We start from the raw sequence: 9,213 nt of genomic DNA, 5'->3' as shown, positions 1-9,213 counted from the left end.
TTCTGGGTTGAAGTACAATTCCCAATTTAGCAATTTCATAATTTAGTGGTTTCTGCTATATCAGAGCTATTTGAAATCTATCCCTAAAAGGGTATATAATATTGAAGGTGCACATAGGGTCATTCAGAATAACTTCACACACACCCGCTACTGTGTATTTCCAAGTCTAATTCTGTCACTAAATCCATACCGGTGACCCAGCGCCTAAATACTAGGCCTCAAATTTAATTCCCTCTAAATCTCTCGTTACCCACCGGTGTACTGTTGTTGCTGGGCAAGATATTTAGTGTCCGTCAAAGCACATTTTTTGTTCTGGGTTGAAGTACAATTCCCAATTTAGCAATTTCATAATTTAGTGGTTTCTGCTATATCAGAGCTATTTGAAATCTATCCCTAAAAGGGTATATAATATTGAAGGTGCACATAGGGTCATTCAGAATAACTTCACACACACGCTTCTGTGCATTTCCAAGTCTAATTCTGTCACTAAATCCATACCGGTGACCCAGCGCCTAAATACTAGGCCTCAAATTTAAATCCCTCTAAATCTCTCGTTACCCACCACTGTACTGTTGTTGCTGGGCAAGATATTTAGTGTCCGTCAAAGCACATTTTTTGTTCTGGGTTGAAGTACAATTCCCAATTTAGCAATTTCATAATTTAGTGGTTTCTGCTATATCAGAGCTATTTGAAATCTATCCCTAAAAGGGTATATAATATTGAAGGTGCACATAGGGTCATTCAGAATAACTTCACACACACGCTTCTGTGCATTTCCAAGTCTAATTCTGTCACTAAATCCATACCGGTCACCCAGCGCCTAAATACTAGGCCTCAAATTTATATCCCGCTGAATTTGAATACAATACATTGGGCCAAATAATATATTTGTTGTTGTGGTGAACCATAACAATGAGAAAAACATCTAGTAAGGGACGCGGACGTGGACATGGTCGTGGTGGTGTTAGTGGACCCTCTGGTGCTGGGAGAGGACGTGGCCGTTCTGCCACATCCACACGTCCTAGTGTACCAACTACCTCAGGTCCCAGTAGCCGCCAGAATTTACAGCGATATATGGTGGGGCCCAATGCCGTTCTAAGGATGGTAAGGCCTGAGCAGGTACAGGCATTAGTCAATTGGGTGGCCGACAGTGGATCCAGCACGTTCACATTATCTCCCACCCAGTCTTCTGCAGAAAGCGCACAGATGGCGCCTGAAAACCAACCCCATCAGTCTGTCACATCACCCCCATGCATACCAGGGAAACTGTCTCAGCCTCAAGTTATGCAGCAGTCTCTTATGCTGTTTGAAGACTCCGCTGGCAGGGTTTCCCAAGGGCATCCACCTAGCCCTTCCCCAGCGGTGAAAGACATAGAATGCACTGACGCACAACCACTTATGTTTCCTGATGATGAGGACATGGGAATACCACCTCAGCATGTCTCTGATGATGACGAAACACAGGTGCCAACTGCTGCGTCTTTCTGCAGTGTGCAGACTGAACAGGAGGTCAGGGATCAAGACTGGGTGGAAGACGATGCAGGGGACGATGAGGTCCTAGACCCCACATGGAATGAAGGTCGTGCCACTGACTTTCACAGTTCGGAGGAAGAGGCAGTGGTGAGACCGAGCCAACAGCGTAGCAAAAGAGGGAGCAGTGGGCAAAAGCAGAACACCCGCCGCCAAGAGACTCCGCCTGCTACTGACCGCCGCCATCTGGGACCGAGCACCCCAAAGGCAGCTTCAAGGAGTTCCCTGGCATGGCACTTCTTCAAACAATGTGCTGACGACAAGACCCGAGTGGTTTGCACGCTGTGCCATCAGAGCCTGAAGCGAGGCATTAACGTTCTGAACCTGAGCACAACCTGCATGACCAGGCACCTGCATGCAAAGCATGAACTGCAGTGGAGTAAACACCTTAAAACCAAGGAAGTCACTCAGGCTCCCCCTGCTACCTCTTCTGCTGCTGCCGCCTCGGCCTATTCTGCTGCTGCCGCCTCGGCCTCTTCCTCCGCCTCTGGAGGAACGTTGGCACCTGCCGCCCAGCAAACAGGGGATGTACCACCAACACCACCACCACCACCTCCGTCACCAAGCGTCTCAACCATGTCACACGCCAGCGTTCAGCTCTCCATCTCACAAACATTTGATAGAAAGCGTAAATTCCCACCTAGCCACCCTCGATCCCTGGCCCTGAATGCCAGCATTTCTAAACTACTGGCCTATGAAATGCTGTCATTTAGGCTGGTGGACACAGACAGCTTCAAACAGCTCATGTCGCTTGCTGTCCCACAGTATGTTGTTCCCAGCCGGCACTACTTCTCCAAGAGAGCCGTGCCTTCCCTGCACAACCAAGTATCCGATAAAATCAAGTGTGCACTGCGCAACGCCATCTGTAGCAAGGTCCACCTAACCACAGATACGTGGACCAGTAAGCACGGCCAGGGACGCTATATCTCCCTAACTGCACACTGGGTAAATGTAGTGGCAGCTGGGCCCCAGGCGGAGAGCTGTTTGGCGCACGTCCTGCCGCCGCCAAGGATCGCAGGGCAACATTCTTTGCCTCCTGTTGCCACCTCCTCCTTCTCGGCTTCCTCCTCCTCTTCTTCCACCTGCTCATCCAGTCAGCCACACACCTTCACCACCAACTTCAGCACAGCCCGGGGTAAACGTCAGCAGGCCATTCTGAAACTCATATGTTTGGGGGACAGGCCCCACACCGCACAGGAGTTGTGGCGGGGTATTGAACAACAGACCGACGAGTGGTTGCTGCCGGTGAGCCTCAAGCCCGGCCTGGTGGTGTGTGATAATGGGCGAAATCTCGTTGCAGCTCTGGGACTAGCCAATTTGACGCACATCCCTTGCTTGGCGCATGTGCTGAATTTGGTGGTGCAGAAGTTCATTCACAACTACCCCGACATGTCAGAGCTGCTGCATAAAGTGCGGGCCGTCTGTTCGCGCTTCCGGCGTTCACATCCTGCCGCTGCTCGCCTGTCTGCGCTACAGCGTAACTTCGGCCTTCCCGCTCACCGCCTCATATGCGACGTGCCCACCAGGTGGAACTCCACCTTGCACATGCTGGACAGACTGTGCGAGCAGCAGCAGGCCATAGTGGAGTTTCAGCTGCAGCACGCACGGGTCAGTCGCACTACAGAACAGCACCACTTCACCACCAATGACTGGGCCTCCATGCGAGACCTGTGTGCCCTGTTGCGCTGTTTCGAGTACTCCACCAACATGGCCAGTGGCGATGACACCGTTATCAGCGTTACAATACCACTTCTATGTCTCCTTGAGAAAACACTTAGGGCGATGATGGAACAGGAGGTGGCCCAGGAGGAGGAGGAGGAGGATGAGGAAGAGGGGTCATTTTTAGCACTTTCAGGCCAGTCTCTTCGAAGTGACTCAGAGGGAGGTTTTTTGCAACAGCAGAGGCCAGGTACAAATGTGGCCAGCCAGGGCCCACTACTGGAGGACGAGGAGGACGAGGATGAGGAGGAGGTGGAGGAGGATGAGGATGAAGCATGGTCACAGCGGGGTGGCACCCAACGCAGCTCGGGTCCATCACTGGTGCGTGGCTGGGGGGAAAGGCAGGACGATGACGATACGCCTCCCACAGAGGACAGCTTGTCCTTACCCCTGGGCAGCCTGGCACACATGAGCGACTACATGCTGCAGTGCCTGCGCAACGACAGCAGAGTTGCCCACATTTTAACCTGTGCGGACTACTGGGTTGCCACCCTGCTGGATCCACGCTACAAAGACAATGTGCCCACCTTACTTCCTGCACTGGAGCGTGATAGGAAGATGCGCGAGTACAAGCGCACGTTGGTAGACGCGCTACTGAGAGCATTCCCAAATGTCACAGGGGAACAAGTGGAAGCCCAAGGCCAAGGCAGAGGAGGAGCAAGAGGTCGCCAAGGCAGCTGTGTCACGGCCAGCTCCTCTGAGGGCAGGGTTAGCATGGCAGAGATGTGGAAAACTTTTGTCAACACGCCACAGCTAACTGCACCACCACCTGATACGCAACGTGTTAGCAGGAGGCAACATTTCACTAACATGGTGGAACAGTACGTGTGCACACCCCTCCACGTACTGACTGATGGTTCGGCCCCATTCAACTTCTGGGTCTCTAAATTGTCCACGTGGCCAGAGCTAGCCTTTTATGCCTTGGAGGTGCTGGCCTGCCCGGCAGCCAGCGTTTTGTCTGAACGTGTATTCAGCACGGCAGGGGGCGTCATTACAGACAAACGCAGCCGCCTGTCTACAGCCAATGTGGACAAGCTGACGTTCATAAAAATGAACCAGGCATGGATCCCACAGGACCTGTCCGTCCCTTGTCCAGATTAGACATTAACTACCTCCCCATAACCATATATTATTGGACTCCAGGGCACTTCCTCATTCAATCCTATTTTTATTTTCATTTTACCATTATATTGCGATGCTACCCAAAGTTGAATGAACCTCTCCTCTGCCTGTGTGCTAGGCCTAAATATATGCCAATGGACTGTTGCAGTGGTGGCTGACATGAAGCCTGATTCTCTGCTATGACATGCAGACTAATTCTCTGCTGACATGAAGCCAGATTGTCTGTTACGGGACCTCTCTCCTCTGCCTGGGTGCTGGGCCTAAATTTATGACCATGGACTGTTGCAGTGGTGGCTGACGTGAAGCCTGATTCTCTGCTATGACATGCAGACTGATTCTCTGCTGACATGAAGCCAGATCGTCTGTTACGGGACCTCTCTGCTCTGCCTGTGTGCTAGGCCTAAATATATGCCAATGGACTGTTGCAGTGGTGGGTGACGTGAAGCCTCATTCTCTGCTATGACATGCAGACTGATTCTCTGCTGACATGAAGCCAGATTGTCTGTTACGGGACCTCTCTGCTCTGCCTGTGTGCTAGGCCTAAATATATGCCAATGGACTGTTGCAGTGGTGGGTGACGTGAAGCCTCATTCTCTGCTATGACATGCAGACTGATTCTCTGCTGACATGAAGCCAGATCCTCTGTTACGGGAGCTCTCTCCTCTGCCTGGGTGCTGGGCCTAAATTTATGACAATTGACTGTTGCAGTGGTGGGTGACGTGAAGCCTGATTCTCTGCTATGATATGAAGACTGATTCTCTGCTGACATGAAGCCAGATTGTCTGTTACGGGACCTTTCTCCTCTGCCTGGGTTCTGGGCCTAAATTTATGAAAATTGACTCTTACAGTGGTGGGTGACGTGAAGCCTGATTCTCTGCTATGATATGAAGACTGATTCTCTGCTGACATGAAGCCAGATTCTCTGTTACGGGACCTCTCTCCTCTGCCTGGGTGCTGGGCCTAAATTTATGACAATGGACTGTTGCAGTGGTGGCTGACGTGAAGCCTGATTCTCTGCTATGACATGCAGACTGATTCTCTGCTGTCATGAAGCCAGATTGTCTGTTACGGGACCTCTCTGCTCTGCCTGTGTGCTAGGCCTAAATATATGCCAATGGACTGTTGCAGTGGTGGCTGACGTGAAGCCTCATTCTCTGCTATGACATGCAGACTGATTCTCTGCTGTCATGAAGCCAGATTGTCTGTTACGGGACCTCTCTGCTCTGCCTGTGTGCTAGGCCTAAATATATGCCAATGGACTGTTGCAGTGGTGGGTGACGTGAAGCCTCATTCTCTGCTATGACATGCAGACTGATTCTCTGCTGACATGAAGCCAGATTGTCTGTTACGGGACCTCTCTGCTCTGCCTGTGTGCTAGGCCTAAATATATGCCAATGGACTGTTGCAGTGGTGGGTGACGTGAAGCCTCATTCTCTGCTATGACATGCAGACTGATTCTCTGCTGACATGAAGCCAGATCCTCTGTTACGGGAGCTCTCTCCTCTGCCTGGGTGCTGGGCCTAAATTTATGACAATTGACTGTTGCAGTGGTGGGTGACGTGAAGCCTGATTCTCTGCTATGATATGAAGACTGATTCTCTGCTGACATGAAGCCAGATTGTCTGTTACGGGACCTTTCTCCTCTGCCTGGGTTCTGGGCCTAAATTTATGAAAATTGACTCTTACAGTGGTGGGTGACGTGAAGCCTGATTCTCTGCTATGATATGAAGACTGATTCTCTGCTGACATGAAGCCAGATTCTCTGTTACGGGACCTCTCTCCTCTGCCTGGGTGCTGGGCCTAAATTTATGACAATGGACTGTTGCAGTGGTGGGTGACGTGAAGCCTCATTCTCTGCTATGACATGCAGACTGATTCTCTGCTGTCATGAAGCCAGATTGTCTGTTACGGGACCTCTCTGCTCTGCCTGTGTGCTAGGCCTAAATATATGCCAATGGACTGTTGCAGTGGTGGCTGACGTAAAGCCTCATTCTCTGCTATGACATGCAGACTGATTCTCTGCTGTCATGAAGCCAGATTGTCTGTTACGGGACCTCTCTGCTCTGCCTGTGTGCTAGGCCTAAATATATGCCAATGGACTGTTGCAGTGGTGGGTGACGTGAAGCCTCATTCTCTGCTATGACATGCAGACTGATTCTCTGCTGACATGAAGCCAGATTGTCTGTTACGGGACCTCTCTGCTCTGCCTGTGTGCTAGGCCTAAATATATGCCAATGGACTGTTGCAGTGGTGGGTGACGTGAAGCCTCATTCTCTGCTATGACATGCAGACTGATTCTCTGCTGACATGAAGCCAGATTGTCTGTTACGGGACCTCTCTGCTCTGCCTGTGTGCTAGGCCTAAATATATGCCAATGGACTGTTGCAGTGGTGGGTGACGTGAAGCCTCATTCTCTGCTATGACATGCAGACTGATTCTCTGCTGACATGAAGCCAGATTGTCTGTTACGGGACCTCTCTGCTCTGCCTGTGTGCTAGGCCTAAATATATGCCAATGGACTGTTGCAGTGGTGGGTGACGTGAAGCCTCATTCTCTGCTATGACATGCAGACTGATTCTCTGCTGACATGAAGCCAGATTGTCTGTTACGGGACCTCTCTGCTCTGCCTGTGTGCTAGGCCTAAATATATGCCAATGGACTGTTGCAGTGGTGGGTGACGTGAAGCCTCATTCTCTGCTATGACATGCAGACTGATTCTCTGCTGACATGAAGCCAGATCCTCTGTTACGGGAGCTCTCTCCTCTGCCTGGGTGCTGGGCCTAAATTTATGACAATTGACTGTTGCAGTGGTGGGTGACGTGAAGCCTGATTCTCTGCTATGATATGAAGACTGATTCTCTGCTGACATGAAGCCAGATTCTCTGTTACGGGACCTCTCTCCTCTGCCTGGGTGCTGGGTAGTGTTGAGCGCGAATATTCGAAAAGCAAATTTTTTTCGCGAATATCGCAACTTCGCGATTTCGCGAATATTTCGAATATAGTGCTATATATTCGTAAAAACGAATATTCGTTTTTTGTTTCCCCCCCCCCCCCCCACAAAATTACAGTACACATATAATTGATTGTTTCCCAAAGGTCCAACAGCTCAGATCTTACTCACATTGCCTAGAAAGTGATTGAGGCGCGAATCTTCGTAAGGCGATTTTATTAGCGCACATGCGAATATCGGCACGTCCCAGAACAGAGGCAAAGGGCTTTGCATTCATACATTAGTGAATTGAGTTGCGAATCTTCGTAAGGCGATTTTATTAGCGCACATGCGAATATCTACACTTGTCCCAGAACAGAGGCAAAGGGCTTTGCATTCATACATTAGTGATTGAATTGAGCTGCGAATCTTCGTAAGGCGATTTTATTAACGCAAATGCAAATATCTACACTTGTCCCCAGAACAGAGAGGCAAAGGCCTGTGCATTCATATAGTATAGCACCATATTCGCGAATACGTAGAACTTCGTAAAAGTCGATTTACGAATATTCGTATTTTTTATTTTACTTTCCACCTTACAGATTACATTGATCTGTACTCTGTCAACTACTGTCATCACCCCCCACTGTATCTCGATTGATTCCCAAAAGTCTCACATTCCCTAGAAAGTGATTGAGGTGCGAATCTTCGTAAGGCGATTTTATTAGCGCACATGCGAATATCTACACTTGTCCCAGAACAGAGGCAAAGGGCATTGCATTCATACATTAGTGATTGAATTGAGTTGCGAATCTTCGTAAGGCGATTTCATTAGCGCACATGTGAATTTTGCATAGCATATGTATTATGCGATAATTCGAATTATCGCATATGCGAAATAATAACGAATTTGAATAATCGCGAATATTTTACGAATATTCTTTCGAATATTCACAAAATTTCGCGAATTCGAATATGGGACATGCCGCTCAACACTAGTGCTGGGCCTAAATTTATGACAATGGACTGTTGCAGTGGTGGGTGACGTGAAGCCTGATTCTCTGCTATGACATGCAGACTGATTCTCTGCTGACATGAAGCCAGATTGTCTGTTACGGGACCTCTCTCCTCTGCCTGGGTGCTGGGCCTAAATATATGCCAATGGACTGTTGCAGTGGTGGCTGACGTGAAGCCTCATTCTCTGCTATGACATGCAGACTAATTCTCTGCTGACATGAAGACAGATTCTCTGTTACGGGACCTCTCTCCTCTGCCTGGGTGCCGGGGCCTAAATATCTGAGAATGGACTGTTCCAGTGGTGGCTGACGTGAAGCCTCATTCTCTGCTATGACATGCAGACTAATTCTCTGCTGACATGAAGACAGATTCTCTGTTACGGGACCTCCCTCCTCTGCCTGGGTGCTGGGCCTAAATATATGCCAATGGACTGTTGCAGTGGTGGCTGACGTGAAGCCTCATTCTCTGCTATGACATGCAGACTAATTCTCTGCTGACATGAAGACAGATTCTCTGTTACGGGACCTCCCTCCTCTGCCTGGGTGCTGGGCCTAAATATATGCCAATGGACTGTTGCAGTGGTGGCTGACGTGAAGCCTCATTCTCTGCTATGACATGCAGACTGATTCTCTGCTGACATGAAGCCAGATTCTCTGTTACGGGACCTCTCTCCTCTGCCTGTGTGTGTGCTGGGCCTAAATATATGCCAATGGACTGTTGCAGTGGTGGCTGACGTGAAGCCTCATTCTCTGCTATGACATGCAGACTGATTCTCTGCTGACATGAAGCCAGATTCTCTGTTACGGGACCTCTCTCCTCTGCCTGTGTGTGTGCTGGGCCTAAATATATGCCAATGGACTGTTGCAGTGGTGGCTGACGTGAAGCCTCATTCTCTG

This window comes from Bufo gargarizans, chromosome 5 (genome assembly GCF_014858855.1).
Source record: "Bufo gargarizans isolate SCDJY-AF-19 chromosome 5, ASM1485885v1, whole genome shotgun sequence".
Classification (NCBI taxonomy): Eukaryota; Metazoa; Chordata; class Amphibia; order Anura; family Bufonidae; genus Bufo; species Bufo gargarizans.
Note: the sequence above shows the minus strand (reverse complement) of the source record.